The sequence below is a fragment of the Styela clava genome, unplaced genomic scaffold (assembly GCF_964204865.1).
Source record: "Styela clava unplaced genomic scaffold, kaStyClav1.hap1.2 HAP1_SCAFFOLD_64, whole genome shotgun sequence".
Taxonomy (NCBI): domain Eukaryota; kingdom Metazoa; phylum Chordata; class Ascidiacea; order Stolidobranchia; family Styelidae; genus Styela; species Styela clava.
In genome coordinates this window covers 12,515-39,137 of record NW_027556593.1, presented here as the reverse complement: position 1 = coordinate 39,137, position 26,623 = coordinate 12,515, and the positions used below count along the sequence as shown (strand labels likewise).

Sequence of the window (26,623 nt, the reverse complement as noted above, 5' to 3'; positions counted from 1 at the left end):
GTAGTGAAAATAGGAAATGTTGGTAAATGACCTTCAAGGAATGTAAATCTTTTGTGATAACTTTCGTTGATTTGTTGAGGTGTTGCGTCAGAAATCGGATGTTCTTGAACGTGTTTGATTCACGAAATAATCGAACAAACGTATTGTAAATTCAAATTTGCCCCACTCGAATTATATGGACTAGGTAATGTATTATCGTATTCCGTAATAAGTACTTTGTCACCATTTGCTCTTATTTCGATAGGTCCTATATTCTTAAATAAAGATATAATAATTCAGTTCGAATCATCTGCCGATCGAGTTACAACAGCATATACTTCGTTGTCATAAACAAATTTATCAAGGGGTTTGTATGTGTCATATTTAGTCGTATCGAAAGAAACTACACCTTCTTTAATATGGTCGATTTGCGCGTCACTTAACGGTGTTTTTCATTCTAAAAATGATTCTAATGATACATCAATACCTTTGGTATTAACAATATTATTAATATGTTCTGTAATAATTGTGTTTTTAACAAAATGATTATAGAATTGTTCTTTTGTAAAGCCATATTCGTCAGATCATTTTTGCGGTGTGCTGAAATTAGACTCAAATGGGAAAACTGGAGGATTTTGTGAAAGAACAAAATATTCGTAAAGCTTTCCTAAATCGCTTCTTTTAATTGGACTAATATGATCTAATTTTGAAACAGTACCTCCAATGTGTTCAAAGTCACTTCTTTTGTAACTCGAACCACATATTTTATTTACAAATTTTAAGGCCGCATCGTGTTTTTGATCTTCAGTTAATTCTAATCAATTTGAAGGAAATTCAGCGGTATCTTTTTTTCATAAACTTCAAATGTCTTCAATTAAAGTTTGAGGTGTTCCAAAGTTATTAAATTTATAAAGATAAACTTTTTCTTCTGTACGAAGTGATAAAGGATTGTAAGCTCAATCGCTTCCTCATTTTCCAACGTTTAATCCATAAAATGTTTTAGGAACTTTAAAAACAGCAGTTAATGTTGTTCTTTGACTTTCTGTTGGAACTTGTGTTCAAGGTAAAGTAGTTTCGTTTAATAATAAATCATCTAATCGTAGTATACCATCAAGTTTACTATCGATTTCAGCTTTGTTATAAGTGTCTCTTATGGGTGCAAAACTTGTGTTGTTATGTAAAATAGAATGTACAGTGTTAAGTCCTGATTCAGACAATAATAATTGTTCGATGTCACCCTTAACTTGTTTCATGTACATTTTGCCATTTTTTTCGAAATAATAAAGAGACTTTAAGAATTCCGATGTTCTATCTGTTGAAGATAATTTTTCGATTAAAGGATGATGCAACAGTGTTCCATTGTCATCAGCACTTTTTATTTTAGGATCGATTAACACGATTCCTGTTTCAAGAGCTCCTGTTTTATGTCCGACAAATGTTTTATTGGCCGTATAAAATGGAATAAACCCGTCTTCGATTTCATCTCTGTCATAAACTTCTGTTAATAAGGTTGACTCGTAGTTAACAAGAGTAGGAGCCGAAGCATTATTATTATTTTTAATATAATCAATAGCCAAAGTTGTTTGTTTAATAGTTAAAATTACTTTTGTTCCATTAAGATTTTCTGACTGAGTGTTTATATCGTGTCTTCAAATTTCACGTTTGTATTTGTTTATTAAATAAATAGATGTTGTGTTTTTTGCAAACATCATGTATATTTCGTCGTTATATGAAATAAGAGTAAGAGGTTCAATATCATCCAATGTAGATGAGTCGTTATGATCGTATTCAGTAGCCAATTCTTTATCCAATGTTATTAAATGAGAAACGATATCCTCTGTCATGTCCCCTTTAATAAAATTAACACTGTGTTTAGTCATAAGTGTTGAAACAGCTTCGTCAACCTCTTCGTTAGTTGGATGACGTTTTTCAATTTCTTTCAAAACAAATATTTCGGTTGCCAAATTTCAGTGAGAAATCAAGTCTTCTCTTTTTACAGCTAAGAAATGATGTCCACCTTCTGTGGCACTATGAATATAATCGACTAACACTTTAGATTCATAAACAGGATCTGTAGTGTATTTTATTGAGTCAAGATATTTGAATTGTTGCGAAACAAAATCTTCTGTTGCTAGATTAAGATCATTAATAAGTTCTCCATTCAAACTATATTTGGGTGTGTTTGTTGATTCATCAAAATCTGTTAAAATTTTGGTGATTGTTTCGTTTAATGGAATTGGTGCTTTAACATGTCATGACATATCAGTACCATTTAAAGTATTATGTAAACGAACACCTATTTCTTCTTGAAGTGTCGTTTTCATTGTGTCGACTAATTTTACAGCGTCATCACGAGTAATGAAAGCATCGAAAAAATCAACAACATTGTTGGCATCTACGTCTGTAGAACATTCCCCAATGGAACTGTCCAAAGTGACAAAAGGAGTATACAATTCACTATATTCGATTAATTGACGAACAATTCTTGGAACATATTCGACTTCATAGATGTTATTTGAACTGGCGCTAATTTGACCGAAAGAAAAAGAATTATGTGATCCTTGGTCGTAAATACCTATGTCCAAAAAGTAATCCGCTAACCGTCCAATAGCTTCCTTGAAAAAGTCCCGTTTAATAGGGTCAGGTTGGGCCTCGTTCAAACTTTCTTGACTGATAGCCTTTGCTCCTACAAACATGTTTAGTTTTGTGAAAGCTAATTGGATAACCGCTTGGATTTCCGCGTCGCTTGGTTCATACTTATATTCTCTAGCGTAAAATTTTTTAAAATCCGCTACTGAAATATAAGGTGCTTCCGTTAATTCGTATACTCGTGTTGCCATTTTTCTCTACTCCTTTTTTTTATTCTCTTTTTTTTCGAGAATCGTTTCTTCTATTTTTGTAATAATATTCAATTGATAATTGTCATTACCTACTGTTTGAAGGTGTGAATCAACAACTCTTTTGATATCATTAAGTGTTTGTTCTTTATCCAATTGTAATATGTTCAATCCAAATCATTCAGTCGCGTAATTTATTTCTGATACAGGAATTGATTTTTCTTTCCCTCGTACACGGATGATTTTTGATTGCATATAATAAATATGTAAACGAACACTAACTTCTTTGAAATTATCAGCTTTTGGTTTTACAAGTTCAATTTCAAAAAATGAATAGTCAGGAAGTTTAATATAAACGCCCTTACCTTTGCCATTGGCATTTATCGGATGCATAAAACCATCAACGATATCGTATAATGATTCTTTTCCGAATAAAATGTCATCTGGTCTTAAATTAACTTTTGTACTCATATTTTATGTATTTTTTCTCCTATAGGTGGGTTGTTTTTTTCGTTAGTGACAACCCTGAACACTAGTGTTGTGAAACCTGATTAGGCAGTACGGATTCCGTACATTCTTGGTTTCAAGGCGTCGAAAATTTCCATACCATAACTGGCTTTGAATGTAATCGCTCTGTTTTGATTAGCTTCCAAAGCTGCAATGTTAATCATATGTGAGTTTCCAACAACTGTACAAATAGGCCCTGTTCCGTCGGGTTTATATTCAGACGCAATCAATAATCATTTCGATAAATCAACAGCTTTTGTTGAGTCAGAAACGTAGACATTGTCTGCAATATTTCTTCCTAAGAAGTGATGGACTTGGGCAGAGTATTTGTAGATTTGCGATCCACCTTCACGTTTCATGTAGAAGTTAGGGTTGAATGCGCTTGCCGTAGCGGCAGTGATCAAAAGATTTTCGAACACAGGCGAAATAACAATTTTAATGTCTTCTGTACGTGTTTTTCCGTAACTGTCCACGTAGTGTTCAAGTTTAATCAAGTGTTGTGTTACCAAACGAATAAACTTCGTTGCTGCGTCTTTCGAATTGATTTCGATAGTTGCTGCGTCAAGAACCAAAACTGTATCTGGTGCTCCACTTGAAGTATCTTTTAAGATATCTGCTGCTTTAACAAATCATGATAAGTCGATTGATAATAAGTAAGTATCATAGAATGTACTTGCTGATCATAAGACTAAATCTGCTGTTCCTTTAAATCGTTTTTCGTCGAACATTTCACTTGTTACACCGTTTTCGTAGTGTTGATCTAATCCAACGATAAGTGTTGCATATGCGACATGGTTCAATTTGATACCACGTGTTGCGTCCCTGTAAGATGCTCGGCTTGTTTCAACCGTATATTTACGAGGGATCATTCTTTGTCCAGCGACAAAACGGAAAGATCCGGCCACTGTTTCATTTTTGAAAGTATAAAAACCTAATTGACTTAACTTAGTGATACCAAGCATTGGTAATCAACGACGTCATTCCGTTAAAGTAGATGGAACATCATAAGCGCTTCCAGCACCTTTAACAGTTAATAAGGATTCTAAACTAGTATTAACTTTTGCCATAATTTTTTTTCCTCCTATAATATGTTAAATATTTATGACTCGATTACGGAGGTTACGAGCGAAAAACTATTTTTCTGATGGTGGAGGCCCGAGAAAATCTTCTAGAGTTTGCACTTTGTTTCCTTCGTCATTTAATAAGGTGTCCGAAGTGACATTACGTCTTCCTTCGGCTCCTGTTGGTTGGAAACCTGGTGCAGGTGCTGCGGCTACTTGTGCTAGTGGTTCAACTATCGGTTGTTCTGTTTCTTTAGGTTTAAAAATAGACCCGGCGTACTTATCTTGGTATCGTCCTCAGTCTTCTTCCTTAAGTTCAACCCCGTTAGTTAAACGTTTGAAGTCATCAAATTCTTCAATTTTTCCGCCTTTCGAAACAAACTCATTTTGCAATCTCATTGAACTAAGTTGACCTGATAAGTCATCATTGTTTTTTTGCAATTGCTCGATTTGTATATCTTGTTCGCTGCGGCTATCTTTGGCTCGGTTGATGATTTCCAAATGTTCAGCCTTGATTCTTTCGAGATTCTTGATTTCAGTGATTTTGTTTTTCAACGTTTCCTGTAATCTTTCGTTTTCAAGTGTAAGAACATCTAAACTCTTTTTGCCAACTGTTGCGTTAACAGTTCCAGTGTCTTTTTCATTAGACCCTGCATTATTGTTTGTATTGATATTTTCCATAATATTATATTAGGTTTTTCAATTCTCCTTTACTTATTTTGACGCCTAAAAATTCTTCCGAACTTAACCGTGGGCATCGCCAAACTGGCGGTTTGTTCTATAATTAAATATAACTGTTTCTGTAAAATGGGGTAAGCGGTGGGAGTCGAACCCACTCGTACCGGACCCACAATCCGGAGCGTTAACCGATTCGCCACACTCACCATAAAATAGCCCGTCCGTTTTACGCCGGAGCGGACTACGCTAAAAACGTCCGAGACATTAATAGCACCGTGGTCAGGGCTACATACGTAGACCAATTATGCTCCCTTGATAAACAAGGGATCGGTAAGGTACGTTGGCGCGTAAACACCAACCCTCCTCAAGATAGTATACTGGTTAAAAAATCAAATAGTGTTTATTTTTTTATTTTTTTTTTCGCTATGCCACGAAGTGGCCAAAAGTAGGGGCCCGGCCAAACAGGAACACGAAAAAATATAGGGGGGGGGCGTCGATAGGGGCGGCGCTGCACAGAAACGAGAAAAAACTTAGGGGGGGCACGCAACGAAAAGCGAAAAAGCGAAAAGCGAAAATAGGGCGCGGGTAAAAAATGATATAACAAGGAATGAAAAAATAAAATCCGGGTTGTCACCCTCCCCCTCCCTATCCTCATTTTGTGACCTCGTACCCTCATTTTGTGCCCTGTTTATGCCATTTTATAGCCTTTGCCCTCATTTCGTGCCATTTTGCCCCACTTCGTGCCCTCTTCCACCCGTTAGCTCCTCCCCTTCTCCTTTCGTCTCTGTTTGACCCCTTAAATGTATCATTTTGGCCAGCCTAAGAGATAGCCAAGCCAATTTTGGGGCCTCATTTTGGAATTTTCCGCCCCTTTTAAAAAAAAAATAAAATAATTTAAAAAAACCCTTGACTTTTTAATTTTTAATGTTATAATAGAGGGGGGACCTTTCAAAATATTTTTAGCCTCTTTTTGAGGAAGAGCGAAAAAATGCCCTATTTTAGCCAATAAGTGGAGCAATCGGGTTTTTGCCCAGTCATAGAGCCAAAAAACGGCCTTTTTAAGGGGTGGAATCGTTCAACTCTTAAACTATTAAACTATTTGGCAACAACTTTTAAACTATTAAACCGCCAGTTTTGCCACTGTTCAAGCCATTTTAGAGCGAAAAAGTGGGAAAGTTTAAAAGTTTAAAAGTTTTTCAAAAAGTTTTATATATTTATTATTTTAATTATATATATATTTTTATTTTTAAAATGGAAGAAGTTTTGCGAAAACTCTTAAACTCTTAAACTTTTTCGCTCGGCGTGCTTAAATCCTATTCCCATATCAGCTGCTAGTGAGATCACCATTTTGCATCACAATATTCTCATGTGTGCGCTGCGCAAACAGCAGAAAATAATCTCAATTGTATCGCTTTCACCGCCATGAGTTCACGAGGATAAATGTGGAACAATTTGCATTTAAAAAAAAATAGATTATCAATGCATTATATATTATGAGATATATATAACAAATTATTAGCTTAGGCCCTTTTGGTACATACTGCCTTGTCCCGAGCTTCAAGTAAAATTAACAGTCCAATAAAAATAGAGAACACGAGACGAAGTATTTCTCATCAACGGACATATTCTAGTTTCTCCCGTCATTTATTGGCTTAAACACTGGGAAAAGTCGACCTAACCGCTATTTATTGGCTTAAACACAGGGCAAAATGAGTTTTGGGCCTTTTCGGTTTCACCGATTGGCTTAAAAAGGGGCTTTTTTGATTTTTCAATTTCATTTTTTGAAAAGCTGAAAAATTTTAACAAAAAAAACACAATAAAAACCGAAAAAAAACCAAAAAAAATTTAAAATATTTCAGCGATTGGCTACAGCAGGGCGAAAAGTAGCCCAAAAAAAAAATAAAAAAAACTATTGACAAAATAAAAAAAAGGTTTATAATATAATTAGAGAAAGAGGGAAAGAAAAAAGCAAATTAAATTTTAATAAAAGAAAAGAAAAAAAAAGGAGATTTTAAAAATGGAAAACAAAACACAATTTAAAAATGAATTAAAGGAATTATTAGAATTGGACCACTACCAATTAATTATTGGAGAGGTTGACGGATTGAATGAAGCCGAAGCCTTTAAAGTTTTAAAAAATGCTAAATTTGATTGCGACGAAGAAGCCGACAGCTTCGAAAGTCAAGCGATCCAGTTTTTTAGCGACAAGGTGGCGGATTTCGTGGCAAAGTGGGAACAATAACCCCACACGGGGGAGGGAGAGCCTCCCCAAGTATTAAAAAGCAAGTAAATAAATAAATAAAGATAGGGCAGAAAGCCCGGAAAGGAGAAAAAAAGACATGGAAAAAAAAGAAATTCAAGAATATTTAGCCGATAAAATGCCGGTTGAATGTGCCGAAAATTTAAGCACTTACAGCATTACGCAAAATTTGCGAGGTTTGGACTGTAGGGACGAGGAGGACGAAAAAAACCGATTATTAAAAATTATTAATAAATTTGGCCACCAATGCGCAAGCGGTGACCGCGAACAATGCGAAGAAATCCGCGACTTTTTGGCCGATTTCGTAATTTGTTGGCCTTATTCAATTTTTAGCGAAGAAGAGCAAAAACAAATTGATTTTGACAATCGCAATTTAAATTTTTTAGATAATTTTTTTAATTTAAATTATCCGGATTTTTTCGATATTGTTTTAAATGGTTTAAAATTCGAATTTGCCGAAGTGTTGCGGGAAAATTATACGGTTGATTTTTTGGACGCTGAACAATGGGAGGAATTAAAACAATGAATTTTTGCAAGTTGTCGAATTGTTGCGGAAGAATGCCGAGCCAATCCAACGCCGAAATTTCAAAAATATTTAAAAGAAATTGAAGAGTTTACGAAAAGATGAGACAAGGAGGCAAAAAATGAATAAATTAGCACGCCAAAACCAAACGAAATTTTGCGATATCTTACAAAACAAGATTTTAAAGAATTGAGGGGGTGGAGAAGTAAAAAAGCGTTTCGATTATTTTTTAGGTTTAAAATCGATTTATTCCGACCATAAAAAAAATATATTTAAAAAATTAATTGATAAAAAAATTAAAGCCGATAACCTCACCCCTTCAACTTTTAACGCCTTCAAATTTGAAATTTTGGCAATTTGTAAAGGATTAAGCGACGAAGCCAACACGTCAACCAAAAAGCGATTGGCAAAAAAAGACGTTGAAAATGCGAAAAAATTAATTGATTTTTCAATTAGATTGAACGAGCTTTTAGATTTCGAGCCTGAAAAAATGGATTTCGAACCGTTTAAAAGATAAGAAAAACAAAAAAACAAAACAAATTAAATTAAAATATGATATAATTAAAAAAAGGAGATTTTAGAAAATGACAAAATGAACAATTAAGGAATTGGAAGAGTTAAAAAATGATTTTGAGGGATTGGATTACCCCGACATTGTCGACGACGTAGCCCACACATTGGGAAACATTAGCGAAGAAATGGCGGAAAAATGAAGCAATGAAAAATTTAACGAAATAACACCGGACGAAGCCGAAGAAATCACCCAAACCATTTTTTCAGCTTGTTACTCGACCGCGGACCTACTCCGTGAAGCCGAAGCGGAACACGTAGCAGAAGGAGCGGACGACTACGCGAAGGAATCGCGCGAATGACGCGAAGAACTGGAAGAATTCGCCGAAAATTGGGACGAATAAAGAGAGGCCGAAAATGTGGACGGCGACGACGAAGACACCCCGAGCGTTTACATTTAAAACCACCCACCAACAGCACCACCGCGACAAGCAGAAAGGCCCGGAATCTCCGGGCTTTTTTTGCGCATTTGGGCACTATGAAAATTAGACGCGAAAAAATAAAATACGTAATTTATGCCGTCAAAAAAAAAAACGGGCTTAATTTTACACCTTCAAAATTGAACAACGCGAAACAGGCCCGCAATTAAAAAAAACGACCTAAACCATTGAACGCAAAAAAAAAGGGCCTAAATTTAACAATCGAAAAATAAAAAATAAAATAAAAAATACTTGACAAATAAAAAAAAAGGTATAAAATAAATATAAGAAAAAGCAAAAAAAAAATTAGCAAAAGGGAAAAAATGGCATTATCAGAAGGAAAAACAAGCCAAAAAAAATCAAAAAAAATTAAAAAAAACACTTGACAAATTAAAAATTTTGGTATATAATAAAATTAGAAAAGAAGAAGAAGAAAAAAAACAGAAAACGAAAAAGACAAAAACAGAAAACGAAAAAGACAAAAACAAGAAAACGAGAAAACAAGAAAACGAGAAAACAAGAAAACAAGAAAACAAGAAAACAAGAAAACGAGAAAACGAAAAAAGGAAGCCAAAAAATGAATAAATGAACCAAACCCCACACCCTCAACCTTCCGCCTCTGTTTGGCCACCTAATGGGTCGATTTTGAGCATGTGGAGGGGTCGGAAATGACCAAATGAAAACACCGGAAAAAGTACCAAAAAAAGCTAAAAAGGGCCTAAAATGGCTTAAAAAGGGGCTTTTTGGGCGTTTTGGAGGCCTTAGCTTGGGGCTGTACTATGTGCGCGCGTGTGTGTGTGTCTATATGTATATATATTTATATAATAATAATAATAATAATAATAATAATAATAATAATAATAATAATAATAATAATAATAATAATAATAATAATAATAATAATAATAATAATAATAATAATAATAATAATAATAATAATAATAATAATAATAATAATAATAATAATAATAATAATAATAATAATAATAATAATAATAATAATAATAATAATAATAATAATAATAATAATAATAATAATAATAATAATAATAATAATAATAATAATAATAATAATAATAATAATAATAATAATAATAATAATAATAATAATAATTTTTTTCCACACAATAATTTTTTGTGGTACAATATAATTATGAAAAATATGAACAAACATTTATTAATTTTTTTTGCCGTTAATTTTTTCGCTGTGGCAGAGGTGTTTTTATGCATTCACAGCAATTATTATTTTATTTTGACAGAAATATTAATAAAGTATGGTACAATAATTTAAAAGGAGGTCGAAAAGACATGAAAGACAAAACTATAGGGTGATTGGCAGTAATTACGTACTTTGGAATATTGGGCTTTTGTATTTGAAACATATACGAGGGCTCAGGATTCAATACGACGTTGGACTACGTGCGATTTATTTTATCCGTGACGTGAATAGTGGCAATGTTTATTGGTATGTTCTTGATAGACGTTATTGATAATTTCTGACCAATAACTAGAAAAGAAGTATTTAATTTTTTAGGTGTGGTTATAGTGGCTATTTATCTTACGCATTTAAACATGTGTATAGTATTGGCATTAACAATAGATATTACTTCGGTTGATAATTTAGGTTTATTGTTTGTATTTAACCCAGCATTAGCATTTTTTACTGTAATTTGCCTGGATAACATAGGTTGATTTGGACATGAATAAACAAACACTAACCATATTGTTTAATCTGGTGTGGTTGTTGTTGCTTACAACTGTAATCGCACTCACTATTATATTTATATATATGGGCGTAATATATGTACTATATATTTATGGTATTACAGTATCGAATGTACGCGAGGTAGGTGATTGGTTGGGCCGTATTTTGTTAGGGCTTGCCGTCGTGATTCCGGTGGCTTTGTATTGAATTGAAAAATTAGAAACAAAAATAAAAAAAAGTATGTTATAATAAAAATATAGGAGAAAAGAAAAAAACAAAATGAATAAAACAGAATTAATAGAAAAATGAAGTCAGTTTTGAACTTCAAAGAAACATTTTAAAATAGAAAACAAATCGATAATTAACAAAGAAGGTTCATTATTATTTGTAAATTCAGGCGTTTCAGCGTTGAGAGGCGTTTCAGCGTTGAGACCTTATTTTTTAGGAGAAAAAACACCACCGCATTCACGACTTTTTAACGTACAAGATGTAATACGAACAAACGACATCTCTTTAATAGGTAAAACTAATCGACATTTAACGTTTTTTCGCATGTTAGGTAACTTTTCATTTAATGATTATCAAAAAAAAGAATCGTTAACGTGAGCATTAGAATTTTTAACATCGCCAAAATGATTGAATTTGGACATTCAAAAATTGTACATTACGTATTTGTTTTCGGACGATGAAACTAAACAAATATTGTTAAATATAGGTGTTGAAGAAGACCATTTGATTTCAGGAGATAAAACAACTAATTTTTGAGATTTAGGAGTTGGCCCATGTGGAACAAATGTTGAATTTTTTTATGATTTGGGACAGCAGTTAGATAAAGAAAACAAAGGAATTGATTTATTGAAAGAAAATATTGATAATGACAGATATTTAGAAATATGAAACGTTGTATTTTCTTATATGTTAAATGATGGTGAAGGTAATTATACTATGTCAAACAAAAAAAATATAGATACTGGAGCCGGATTGGAAAGATTGTTGATTGTTGTTAACAACTTTAAAACACCTTTCCAGTTGAAAGAATACACTGATATTGCTGACAAAATTGAAAAGAAAACTACAAATGATATCAATGTTAAAATTATTTGTGATCATGTATTAGCGATAAAATATTGTTTGAAAGACTTGATTAAAGAAAAATATATTGATTTCAAAAAACGTCACGGTTCGGTTGTACGACATTTAATTCGAAATGCTTCAATGCGTGGTTACTTCTTAAATTATCGAGGACCATTTTTATTTAAACTTTTCGAAAAAGAATATGATACAATAGTAATGAAAGAAGAAAAGGTTTTTTGAAAAATAATGACAACAAAAACAGTAAGTGATTTATTAAACATACAAAAAGGTTATGTTTTAAAAGGAGAAAAAATATTTGATTTGGTTACATCAAAAGGAGTACCTTTATTATTGATTAAATTAATAAGTAAGAAAAATAGTTTCAAATTAGACATGATTAAATTTAAAAAATTATGAGAAAAACATTTGATTATTTCAAAAGGAGGAAAAGAAAAATAATGTACAAAAAAGTAGAAAACTACGTGGATAACGTAATAAAAAAATACGAAAGTTTAAAGTTTTATAAACAATTGCTTATGTGAGCAATAATTCAAAAAATGAAGGAAAAAGATGGTGAAAACCAACCAGTAAAAAAAAAGACAGTAGAAGAATATATATATGAGATTGAAAATAGCATTGTCCCATGGGGTCTCGATTTAAACTTATTGAGAGAACATTTAGCGAATAGTAGCAGACTTTACGATGAATGTGAAGAAAGAATACAAAAAGAAATGGATATGCAAGAGCAGTATAAAAATATGATTATAGCATTTAAACATTGTATAGATAATTATGAAGATATTATCGCAACAAGAAGAGGACCTCCCTGAGAGTGAGGAAAAAAATAATGAAAGAAAAAAAATAATGTGATATAATAAAAATATAGAAATAAAGAAGAAAACAGATAAGATCACTTCTAAGGAGAAAAAAACCAATGGAAAATAATTCACGAAAAGAAATTGAATTAATGAAGTTACAAATAACAAAACTAATTCACAATCAAAATGACACAGTGAAACTTTTAAGCGCTGTTGTAAAATATATAGGATCAAACCTAAAAGGAGGAAAAAAATAATGGATGTACAAATTAACGAAAAATATAAATTAAATGTTTATGATATATTATTGTTGGTGTTTTTTATTATAGTTTTTTCTCTTTCAATTTTTGGAATAGTAGAATTACATAATACAAATTTAAAACTCATAGCTATTGTTTGCTGTTTTTCATTAACAATTTCTTCTGTTATGATGTTAATGTTTCCTTTATCAGTGTACGCTATGAATAAGGCAACAATGAACACAACCGGCGATATGCCAGATAGTGAGTTGAATAAAATGCCATTAAGAGAACGTTTAAAACATGTAAAACTACCTAAAAAAGATATTCTTGAAAAGACCGTAGACACATGTGAAAAAATAATAAACAAATTAGGAGGAAAAGAATAATGACAAAAAATGAAACTATTATTCAATTATTGAAAAATTTTGAAAAGATGATTAAAGCAAATCATGAAGACATTAAAAAGTTAGGTGAATGTATTAATCATAACGCAGAAAAAAGTATAGAACAAGAAAAAAATATTAAAAAATTATTTAAAACAATAGGAGGAAAAGAATAATGAAATTTAATAAAACAGATGGTTTAATCGTAGGAGTTACTACGTTAGGACTTGTAAGTTCTTTGATATGTGTAGGTGTTTTTTATTCTAAACTACAACAACGTATCGTAGATAGGGAAGTATATATTACTGAAACTATAGGAGTTAAAAATGTAAAATCTACAGCAGGGTATACAAATTCAAAAGTAATAGATATAGTAGCGAGAGATCTTCGAGATGCTGGTAGATTAACCACAAAAGTTATCAACTCTGGTATTTCAGCAGGAGTATTTGGAGCATTACTTATTGTTTATTGTATAATTATGATTATAAAAAATAAAGGAGGTCAAGAATAATGGATAATTTTACAAGTGGATTAATAGGATTTGCCTTAGGATCATCAAACAATAACAGCAACAAATCATTAGAAGCTAGATACAACGAAAAAGCAACATTAATAGTAAAAACAAAATATAAAGAATTATGAAAAAAAGTTAGAAATATACGTATATATACAGCTTTTCTTTTATTAATACCAATTTTAGGTACTATACCTGCTATATGTATTTTGTTAGGTCACGAAGATATTATTGAATTGAAAAGATTGATCAAAGAAGAAAAAGAAAAATTAATTAAAAAAGAATTATTAGATAACAAAGGAGGAAAAGAATAATGAAAACATATAAAATTTGAATGAAAAACAAAAAAGAGTTGGATAAATTGGAAAGTATACTATGAGATTTAAAAATTGAATATGATGCTAGAACTAGTATTGAAAGTACAATATGATCACCAAAAGGGGACGAAGACAATACTGTTTGAGCAAAAAAAGGTTTTTACGTAACAGTTAAAACGTTTGAAAAAGGAGGAAAAAATAATGACAAAAAATAAAGAAACAACACTAAAACACAACGCGGATCATATTTGAGAATGACAATTGACAAAAGAACAAGTGGCTTTCATCAAAAAAGGTGTTCCACTTTACGATTCTAAAAAAAAATATAAAAAATTAGATATGTTTATATACAACAATAAATTATATGTTGTTAGATTATATAGCTTACACAAAACAGGTGTTTATATGTCAGCCACACCACTATTAACAAACGGTAACTGTATTATAAAAAATAAAGATGAAGATTTTTATGAATTGAATGGATATGCTAATTTATTACCTAAACCTTTTAACTTAAAAGACGCATACTTGAGTTTAAAATACATTAATAGCGTGTGAGAAAGCTGTACTAGTACAGTAAGGGATGATGATAAATACACGTATGAACATAACAAATGATGAAACAAAAATGAAAAATATAGATTTCCCAATTTACCGGCTTTTAAGACCATGAAGAGATTAATTCAAATGGCGGTACCTCACCCAACAAGTAGCGGTGCAATTACAGAAGAACGATTATTAGAGGTTGAAAAAAAAATAGATTATATTATTAAATATCTAAAAGGAGGAAAAGAATAATGTCAAATTTTTCGGATGGAAATGGAAAATATAAAAAAATATCTTACGACGAATTAAAACAATTAGAAAAAAAAATGGAAAATACACTTATTAGTGCTGTTGAAAAAATGAATTGTGGTATGGTTTATTGTGATTGAATGAGCTGGGATGAGTCACCACATGAACCTTTGAGAGGTCGTTTTGTCGTCACTATTGAGTCTATGGGTCATAGATTTGACTTTGTAAACTTTAATATTCATATTTTAGAAAAAAAACCTAGACGATGATATCATTTAGAAGATAGTGATAATAACAAAATCGAAGTTTATTTAATACTTGAGGATTTTGAAAAATTAGATGATTATCTTGAAGAATTTAAAAAAACTATTAGAAAAGAAATGAGTTCAATTATACTAGCTAAAAATTGAAATAGATTATATAGTTATGATTTTGAAAATATTCGTATGAAAAAAGTTTGAAAAATTTCACAAAAATATTTTAACAAAGACTATAATGAAGCCGATGAATCAACAAATAATTACCCATCTTACATGAAAAATAAAGTTTCACGTAGCGCTTTCAATAGATGTCGAAAAAATCTTGTTAACTTAGCAAAAACAAAACTTTCAACTTGAAAAAAAGGCGATAATCCCAAAATATTTATTGGTGTATATGCTGTTCTTGATTGAGAAAAAGAAAACGTTGAAAAAATAAAGACAATTAATAGAATTAGAAAAGAAATAGCTAATCAAAAATTCACGAAAAAAAGAGGATCGTATAAATATAAAGGAGAAGAATAATGAAATATATGACAAAAAAACAAGTAGAAAAATTTAATTCAAAAATGAATCAGAGAAATTTGAAGTTTCATGATTATTTTGAAAAAATCAGTAAGGAAATTACAAAAAAACATCGAAAATGAATATACACAAACACCAGTTGAGATGATAACGACAGTAAAAGAGTTGTGTTCTTCATGAATTTCGAACAACGTAAAGACGAGGATAAATCATTTGACCTTAAGGTTATGGTAAGTTGCGACACTAAAAAACTATGCCGGTTGAATGTTGTTTTCGCTGAATGACGAGAAGACATGCCTGAAAAAAAGTTTGATAAAGAATTTGGATATGATTTTCTACATCAAATGATATTTAAGGACATGCTCAAAAAGTTTGAAAAGGAAATTACAAAACAAGAAAAAAAAAGATAAAAAAAAGATGCAAAAAGGAAACACAATTTATTTTTTTTACCATGTATATTATTGTGAAGAGGCAGTGACAACTAGCTTAAGCGACAATTTCCTTTCCTTTATCTTTTTATTTTCAAAGTCACTGTTTCATTCACCTTAACCGGTCATATTACGGCCGGTTTTATGACGAGGTCTTGGTAAACGTCAAGGCTTCGTCTCTCTGCCAGCAAACAAAAAAAATAAAAAAAAAAGGAACACAGGAGGAAAAAAAACAATGTTCAAACAAGAGTTATTGAATAAAGGGCTCATTATTTCAATCGAAGGAATCATGAGAGCAGGAAAGACGACAAAGTTAAAAAAGCTTATCGCAGAATGAGGTATTGAAGAACCACAAATTTTTCAATTAGAAGGAACAACAAGAGAAACACGTCAAATTAGACCAGTTATCACTTTTCGTGATCATATCGATTTGACAAATAAAATTGAAGATGCCATAGCTAAAGGACACAATGTTCTATTTTTTGATGAATTTCACTTTTATCCATATGAGTTTCTACAACAAATTCCAAACTTACAACGCCGTCGTATTACTCTTGTATTTTGTCTATTGACATTATATAAGACAGATCCACGATATTTTTTTCAAGAATACGTTGGAAGATTTGCTGACGTTCGTTACCAATTAGACGAAGCTCGTTGTTTCGAATGCGATGAAAAAGCATATTCTAATTACATTTTACACAACGACAGTAATAATTTGGTTGGAGACGCTGATAAATATCAAGTATTATGTATTAAACATTATATAGAAAAGACTAAATATAAATAAAACTATGAAAAATAAAAAACAAATAAATCAATTAACATACGAGGAAAGAATGTTTTACTACACACACAAACATAAAGGAATAACAAGTAAACAAGTGTGAGTTAACTACTGAGACTCGAAAGATACCAAATCGGGAATATTAACTACTTTTGAGGAACATTTTTCGGTTTATTGATGATTCTTGAATAGAATGAAGAAAGCAGGAGCCAAATGATACATGAATAAAGAAGGTTGTCCTGTGTTTTACAATATTAAATCACTTAATATATACAATAAATGCTTTGATCCAAAATCAGCATTAGTGAGTGCTTCTATTTTGGCGAAAAAGATTATCGAAACAGGAGAAGAATTTGGATATTTAAAGTTTCTTGAAAAGTTCAAATACGAAATCAGTATATTTAAAAACACAACTATATATCTTCAAGAAAAAGATATAAAAGCTATTTGTCAAAAATTAGAAATCAAGAAACACAATTTGTGAAAACTAAATGAAGAACAAATCGAACTATGTAAAGACATTAAATTTCAAAGTCCTTTTTTTAAAAAACATAGATTAACTAAATGATCGCTATATCGAATAAAAAGAATGCGATTTAGTACAATAGAGGTTGACAACTTATACTTAGACAACAAATATAAAAAAAGTACGAAAACACATACTAAAATTAAAGATATTATCGAAGAATATGTTATCGAGAATGACATTAAAATTAAAAAAGATAAAACAAATCATCTTTTATTGTCTGTTTTTCGTAAATTGTGAATTTGAAACGATTACATTTTTTCGCTCGATGAAACACCTAAAAACATTAAAGATAAAGGTTTTGAGGTTGTTGGTAAACACTATAACATTTATGGAGAGAATAAAATATTCACCAGTAGATGACCAGCATTGCATCGTTTCGCAAGAGTTTATAGGAAACTCGAACCTAAAACACCAATAGAAAAGAAAGAAACATTTCTACAATATTTAAAAAGAAAATTATTTGGAGGAGGAAAAGTGTAGTATAATATATTCGGGGATGTATAGGTTCGATTGGCGTAGTTTCTTTTTTTAACAAATGCAAAAACAACTACAAACAACCTTTCAATGTTGATGAATGAATCCTCATTGGTATCTAATAACACGTTTCAGTTTTCACCGTCATATTAGAGAATATAATAACAAAAAAACCCCTTAATTGTCAGTTGCGGGACAATTTCGTAAATAGCAACTAAGTTTCGTTTGAATGATCATATAAAGCGAAATTAAACAATCATGATCAAATTGCGTCAAGAAGTGGGTGCAAATCCCGCCATCTCCACCATTTGGATCTGTGGTGTAATGGATGACATGCCTCTCTGTCTAAGAGGAGATAGCGAGTTCGATTCTCGTCAGGTCCGCCACGGAGGAGTAGCGAAGTGGTTAAACGCGTCTGACTGTAAATCAGATTCTTTTTAGATACGGGAGTTCGAATCTCTCCTCCTCCACCATTTGCTGGTTTAGCTTAATGTGGCAAAGCACCCGTCTTGTAAACGGACGAGTACAGGTTCGAGGCCTGTAACCAGCACCATTAGCAGATGTAGTTTAATGGTAGAACTTCAGATTTCCAATCTGACTATGGAGGTTCGATTCCTCTCATCTGCTCCATATAGAGCCATAGCTTAGTGGTTATAGCGCTCGCTTTATAAGCGTGAGGTCTTGGGTTCGATCCCCAATGGCTCTACCATTTTGGGGTGTCGCCAAGTGGAAAGGCAGTGGTTTTTGGGACCACCATTCGCTAGTTCGAATCTAGCTACCCCAGCCATTATCGGAAAGTAGCTTAGATGGAAAAGCACTCGGTTTGGGTCCGAGAGATCATAGGTTCAAGTCCTCTCTTTCCGACCATTTTTACCCACGTAGCTCAATTGATTAGAGTAAGGGTGTTCTAAGCCTTAGGTTGGAGGTTTGAGTCCTCCCGTGGGTACCATTTTTAGGGGTATAGTTTAAAGGTAGAACAAAAGCCTTCAAAGCTTTTGGTGTGGGTTCGAGTCCTACTATCCCTGCCATATAAGGAAAGGAGGAAAAAAATATGGAAAATAGAATAGATAAAATTAAACGAATGTTTGCTGTTGACGATGAAGTGTCACGTTGCGAATCAAAATTGCGTGCCGATCTCAAATCGAAAAAAGTTGATGTACAACGACTTATGACAGCACATTTGGATATTAATTCGATCCCCAAAGACATTACAAAAAAACAACAGGCGCGTCGAAAAAAAGTGTACAAAAGTATAAATAGCATGATAAAATATTACATAAAGGAATTAAATAAAATAGGAGGTCAAAAATAATGACAAAGAATAAAGAAAAAACCTTAGAGGATAAAATGTTAGATAAAATGACAGATAGTGAACGTATAACTTATTTACACAATAAACTCGAACGAAACTTAGAAATTATTTTTAGCAAATTAGGGGTTCTAGATGTCGACATATGTAACAATAAAATACAAATAGAAAATAATTTAAAAACTATAAAAGAAATCATTAAAAATTTAAACACTTTGTTACCTACGCCTGAAAAATGAGAGGCCGAAAAAAACAAAGAATTAATTGATTGAAATAGAGATTTTAAACTAAAAGGATTAGATGTCAGACTTAAAAAAATTGAAAATATAATAAAAAAAGGAGGTCAAAAATAATGACAAAAAATAAACAAGTTAAAGAAGTTTTAAGCTTCTTAGAAAAAAATAGGTGAGAAAGTATTGTCTTAGGTGTTGGCGCATTAAGTTTAATTGGTGCTATCACTGGAGTTGTGTTACATAGTATCACATTAAGCGAAAGCGTACCAGCATTTACTACTAAAAATGAAGAATTAATTGCTAAACGAGATACAGATTTTGAAGTTCAAAAAACAGCATTTACTACTAAAAATGAAGAATTAATTGCTAAACGAGATACAGATTTTGAAGTTCAAAAAACAGCATCTAAAAATACATATGGAATAATTAAAGATAGTAACGTAACAATTGAAATCAGCGAAAATGGAGAATGTAATTATAAAATTGGAAATACCCAAGCTATTACATTTAATGAATTTGTAGCAGAATCAATTAAACAAGATTATAAATTAAATAGTCAAATTTTCATTGATGAATTAGATGAAGAAATCATAACCCAAAAAATATTAATAAAAACTAATAAACTAAAATTTGATATAGCTGGAAGGGCATATGATATTTGAGACGAAGAATACGATCGTACAAATTTTAATAGTGTTGCCTATGCTAAAGAAAGTTTTATAGAAGCTACAATAAAAAGAACAGCAGGTATAACATGATCTAATTCAATATTAAAACTAAAAAAACTTAATACCGTTAAAGATAAGTGAACACAACATAAGTTTACATTTCCTAACAACAAAAAAGAAATTAACAAAGACGATATTAAAGAATTATCGGAACCATATAAAACATTCAAAAGTGAATCACTTAAAACCAAAAACGACAATATTGAAAAATTATCAGAAATTGACAATACATTCGAAAGCGCTTTAATCTCAACAGAAGAAGGGCATTACGGAGATCACGCAAATAATGTAGTAAATAGTAGTATTGGGCTTGGATTAGCTGGCGTTGCTTTCATCGTTTTAAGCTTAGTTTTAACAAGCACAGCATTTAAATTGTGAAAAAAATTAAGAGGAGGAACAAAAAAATAATGAATAAAATATTTGAACCAAATAATAAAGATATACTCAACAACATTTATGAATGCGATTATTGTACCATTCACTGCCTAGACGAATCATCACATCTATTATTTACACCATGTTTTGAGCATAAATATATTGGTTTAGAACTAATTAATGATGTTTTAAACCTTGGTGCTTTGTGTACTGACGCAGAAGCCATTGCTAAAATATTCAAAATCTCGCTAAAAGAAGCGTATGAAAAAGTAAGAGAGATAAACGCAATTAAAAAAGGATATATCACAAAATAAATGAATCATTGAGACAAATTAGAACATGAAAAATATTTCTACAAGGAGAGAAAAAGTGAAATATATTTTTCCTACAGATTTTTTGATGGGAACGAAAATTCAGAATATAGAATAATCGAAGACACGATAATATATGAAATATATACTAAAAAAATAAATGTTGAAGGTCTCAAAAGTTTATTTAAAACCTATAGCGAGTTGGATCTCAAAATAAGAGAAAGATATATAGATAATTCACAACATATATTATTAGAAGATATAAAAGAACCAGTTAGTTATATTTTACATTGTGAAATGATGAAGCGATTATTGAGTTTCTACATTATCAAACTAGAAGAATTGCAAAATGATAAATAATAAAACGTTAAAAAAATTTTGAAACTTAGAAGACATTTTGTTTAAATTAGCACCACACGCTAAAACAATAGTGGTGAGTCCAAAACTTGACGGAGTGGGAGCATTTTATGATGCCTCTACCAACAAGTTAATTGTTTGCCGTTCTTGATCAGAAATAACAACTTTTTCCATAGAAGGAATATTGGAAGTCGGCTGGGGCGAACTTGTTATGAAGAAAGAAAATGGGACACGAAGAGACGTTGTTGGTCTTCTTAATAGGAAGCAAAAAGTGGAACGACATAAACTAATTGATTTCATTAATTATAAAAATGTTGAAAAAACAATAAAAATTGATGAATTAAACGATTATATCGAACAACAAAAACAAATTGATTATCCTATTGATGGTATTATTATCGAGCGTAAATATGCGTTCAAATTACCGGGACCGACGGCGTGTGCGACAATCAAAAAAATAACTACACAATTTGGAAAAAAAAACTGGTAAAATAAGTTATATAGCATGATTGAACCACCCTGTTAAATTGAATGAAATTTTCGCTAAGAAAGTGAATTTATCAACAAACAAACAAGGATACAAGGTTGGGGATCACATAGTTATTGAACTGAAAGGACAAGCAGTACCAATAGTGATACGAAAGGAGAACATGTAAAAATGAAAAAAGGAAAATTTATTGTTGTCGAAGGAATTGATTATTCTGGTAAAACAACATATATTAAAAAATTAAAAAAAGAATTAAAAAAAGAAGGATTGAAAGTACTTACGACGTGCGAACCAAAAGGCATAAAATTTGGACGCATTATGGCGAATAAAATCTTTTTCAATGATAAACTAGATATTAGTTCACGTACAAAAGCAGTTTTGTTTATCGGAATTGGATGAGAATTATTTATGAAATATATCAAACCACAATTGAAAAAATACGATGTTGTTATTTGTGATCGATACATTTTTAGTACTTATGCTTATCAAGTTTTCGGTGGAGACAAAACAATTAATGAACATGAATTATTAGGATTATATAACGAAACTATTTTAGATGATTATTTCCCTGATGAAATTCATTTTCTCGATTGTCCTACGACTGAAATAATGCGTCGAGCAACAATTCGAAAACCAACAAACAATTACGACGAAAAATGCCTTGATAAAAAGTACGTTAACCTAATACGTTCTGCGTTTCGAAAAACATTCGATTTTTTCAACGCTAAAGGTGGTTACGCCGTTAAACAACAAATAGAAAAAGTTACAATATATAGGAAAACAACCCAAGATAAGGAGCTTTGAGGAGAAATATGAAAAAAAGTAATATAATTAAATGAAACCGAAATGATGATCGGAAATGATTTGATTTCGAAGAAGACGCAGAACGTTTCGAAACAGGATTAATGTTTGGTGTTTTCGGAGCAATGAAAACCGGAAAAACCACAAATGTCAAGAAATGACTGGATAGTTTTCTAAAACCTGATGAAATACTATATGTAGTGCCGAAAGAATCAATTCGACCAACAGACAATTACGATAAATACAATGTGTGCAAATTAAGTACATCATTATTAAGCCACGAAGAGTTTTCAAAAATTGAAAAAAATTGTTTCTTGTGAGATATGGGACAATCATTATCTGTTTCAAATAAATCTTTATTTTTCGAATTTGGAAGCGAATACGATTGAATCACGAAATTCATTAAAAAACCCAAAAATATAAAAATGGTTGTTTTTGAAGAATTAGGTTTTTTCAACCATTTAATGGATGACGTGTTAATGATTTTTCGTTTTTTACTTTCGAGAGGAGTATCAATTACATATATTATGATTAACAAATATAGCTGTATTTTTCGAGATGAAACAGCAATTATTGATTTTTTAAAAGAAAGAAGTCATTATTTCACTGACATTCCGTACAATAAATGTAAATGTGGAAACAATCTTGATGCTGAACACACGGAAGATAAAAACCTCGAAAATACAGAATTAAAAACACCTGAAAGTTTTACAGGTAGAAAAAGATACAATTTATATTGTTATCAGTGTATAATAAATAAAAGAACGGAGAACAAAAAAAATGCTTAATATAAAAAAACCGATAAACTGAAAAAAAACAATATTGAAGGTAGTATTGGCTATTAATTATTTAGCCTTATTATTTACGACAATGTCAATAGTAATATGTGCGATTAGTGACGTAGAATGAAGTGTCATCGGAGACATGAGTGGAGATAATAATGCGGTGTATTTTTATTACCTTCTTGGTTTTCCAATGGGGGCGTTTGCTTTCCTGGCAACAAACATTTCGTTTTTCTTTTCAGGATTAAACATTGAACGAAAATGAAAAGATTTGAAATCATTTAGCCTTGTACAATCAGGTTTTATATTTACAGTTAGTGGATTGATTCCACTTTACACAGCATGAGTAGGATATTTTTTATCACTAAAAACAACTGGTTTTATCATTTGTGGTATAATCATACTATTACTATTCATCGTACAAATTATTTTAGGATATTATTTTATAGTTAGAACAAATAAAGGAGGACCAAAAAATGGCCAAAAATAACAAAAACATAGGAGAAAAAACAATGAAAACACAAAAAGAAAATGCTATTGATTTAGCACAATTTGAATATGACAGATTACAATTAATGTCAAAAATTGAATCACTTGGAAAAAAATTAAAAGCTGAATTCAAAAAAAACAAGAAAGACAAAGAAGCAAGTATTAAATTTAGAGCACTGCATGAAGATATTTTACAAACATCTTTTGATTATTCAAAATTATCAGCAGTTGTAGAACATCACACTAAAAAATACATGGAAGAAAAAGAAAAAGCAGAACAAGCAAAATACAAAGCAAATAATAAAAAATAAGGAGAAAAAAATGGAAACAAATAAAACACTAATGTTAAAGAAAAATAAAGAAGTATTAGAAGTAATTTCAGCTCAAGATTTGGTCGTTTTAGACGGTTTTATCACAGCAAAAAAAGAAGAAGCGTGTATTAAAGAAAAAGTTAAATTACACAAAGAAGCAATGATTAATTACATGTCACAAAACGAAGTGACTAAAATTATCGGAAAAGATAACTCTTTTTCAGTAACGATGAAACAACCAGTTTCTATGCGAAAAATTAATTATGTTAAGGTAGTTAAGGATATCGAATTAGAATTCGGCATCCCACCAGCTAAGTTGGAAAAAATTATCAACAAACATACAAAAATCACAGAAGCAAAACAAACCATTATGGCCAAAATAAACGTGCCAAAACAATAAGGAGAAAAAAAATGGAAACAAACAACACAACAACAAACACAACAACAAACACAACAACAAACCCTGCAACAAAAAAAACTGAAGTACAATACGCACCTGATTTTAAATTGCAAAACACAACAACAACTACGCCAGAATCTGTAAAAAATAATGTGGTAGTTAATGAACCTGCAAAAAAAGAAAGTGGAGTGGAATTTGTCACTGCGGGAGAAAAAAAACGAGCATTCGAAAGAGCACAAATGGTAATCGGATCAGTCATCAAAGCGACGCACGGGATTATTCAAAATAGTAAAAACGCTAAATTGAATGGAGATTCATATATTCGACTACAAATCATCGCATATTCAATCGAAAAGCAAAAATACATCAAAATTTTTATTAGCATTATTAGACAATTTTTCGATGAAAAAGATGTTTTCGATTTTGCTGTAAAACTAATCAAAGAAGACAAAATGAATGGTGTATATCTTAAAGTTAGAGGATTAACTTATCGTCAACCTTTCTTAATGCAAGATATGGAAAAAAAGACACCTTACTTAAATGAAGACGGAACTTTGAGAAAATGAAACAAAATTTCAATGGCACCAAAATTCCAAAACTCATTAGTCTTTTTAGCTGATAAATTCGGTGAATGAAAAGAACGTGATGAAGCAATTGCTCCATTAACTCGAAATAGCTACAACTCAATCGTATATGACAAACCCGAAATCAATTCAAAAAAAATTGAAGTTAAAGGAGACGCTTCGGGTTGAGACGCGAGCTAGACCTCATCCCCAATACACAATCGGAAAAAACAAAAGTGGTCAAAAAGCTATTCAATAATAGTAATTTTAACTACAGTGAACATCGATTATTGGTTCCAGACTGACCACCAAGTTTTTTTCTCAACAATTGTGGGTTGAAAGACGGAAAAGTTGCCTTTATATGTATGTATATAAGGGCAACGCTCCCTATTTTTCACATTGATTCGATTGGACTTTATTTATTTTATAAAGAAAAATGAATCAAATGAGACGATTTTGATTTGTTAGAGTTTTTCACAAAAAAAAGTATTGGACATATCAACTTGATCAAAAACGTTCGAGAAGATTTTCCACAATATTTTAGTACGGACAGAGATAGCAGTTTTGAATATCAAAAAAAAATGGCAGGATTCATTCAAAACAGAAAAGGGTTTTTTTTCGCCAACAAAGGATTATACCGAGTTGCCGACAACGGAATTACCGAATGAGAATTACCTGACATGATATTAAAAAATAAAGAGGAGATGACAGAGGAACACAAAAAACCATGATTTATACCAAATGAGACTTTTTTCGATTATGAACTTTTTACTAAATATTTAAATAACGAAATTGATTTCCGCAATGATAAAGAATACGAATTTGTTGCGGATTTCGCTAAAAAAGACGAAGAATTAACAAAGACATTATTCACAATATTAGCTAAGGTCAATCTCTACAGAGCAAAAATGGGAAGTATAGTAGTAATTAATGGTGGAGGAAACAATGGTAAATCTGAGTTTTTACGATTAATAAAGAAAACAAACGAGGACGGCATTCAAAATGAAGCATCAATCAAAATGCTAGATGCCGGACACAAAATGATATATACAACTCTAATTAACCGAGTTGCTGTTTTATTCGACGAGGAATACAAATTAAATAAAAGCAGAATAGCATTGTTGAAGGATTTTACAGACAAAAATTGCGTTAAATCTTTCGAAGAAAAATACAAAACAAGCTTTTCAAAAGTAATTCCTCCTCAAAATTATATTTTTTCGACTAATGAAGTATACCATATCAATTCGGAAATCAATGGACGAGAGGCTTTACGAAGACGTTTTTGCTTTATAGAACTAAAAAACAATTTTGGTAAATACAAGGCAAGACATGATCCAGAGTCGATTATGTACAACAAGAAAAGTTTGACAAAGATTATGACAATCGCATTTTATTATTTTGTGAAATCGAAATGTAAAATATATCAAACAAAAGAAATGAAAGAATTGTACGCAAAAAGAACAAGACCAAAATTAGAACAATTTTTGGACAATTTATTCGAAGAAGTTATCGATATAACCTTGGAAAAAAATGGTAAAATAATATACGAAGAATACAAGTCTTTTTGTAAAGATAATAGATGAGAAAATGAAGGAAAAATTCGTTTTAACAAATTACTTGAGAATACTGATTTTGATACTTACGATGTTGAAAAAGTAAGATTAAAAAGAGAAAATGAATTTTCAGGTAAAATGGTTAACGGGTGATGATTTATAATTAGCAAAAAATATAAGGAAGGAAACATAAAATAATGAAAAAATTAATTATCGATACAGAATTATACAAAGGCAAAAAT

General features: G+C 31.1%; 3 non-coding genes across 3 annotated transcripts; all 3 read left to right on the top strand.

Annotated features, from left to right (window-relative positions):
- The first annotated feature begins 18,069 nt into the window (after nt 1-18,069).
- On the top strand, nt 18,070-18,152 carry Trnay-gua (transfer RNA tyrosine (anticodon GUA)). Its single transcript has one exon. It is a non-coding gene; the product is annotated as a tRNA-Tyr (tRNA).
- Nucleotides 18,153-18,238: 86 nt separating this feature from the next.
- Trnag-ucc (transfer RNA glycine (anticodon UCC)) lies at nt 18,239-18,309 on the top strand. The gene has a single exon. It is a non-coding gene; the product is annotated as a tRNA-Gly (tRNA).
- Nucleotides 18,310-18,315: 6 nt separating this feature from the next.
- Trnai-uau (transfer RNA isoleucine (anticodon UAU)) lies at nt 18,316-18,388 on the top strand. The gene has a single exon. It is a non-coding gene; the product is annotated as a tRNA-Ile (tRNA).
- The last annotated feature ends 8,235 nt before the right edge of the window (nt 18,389-26,623 follow it).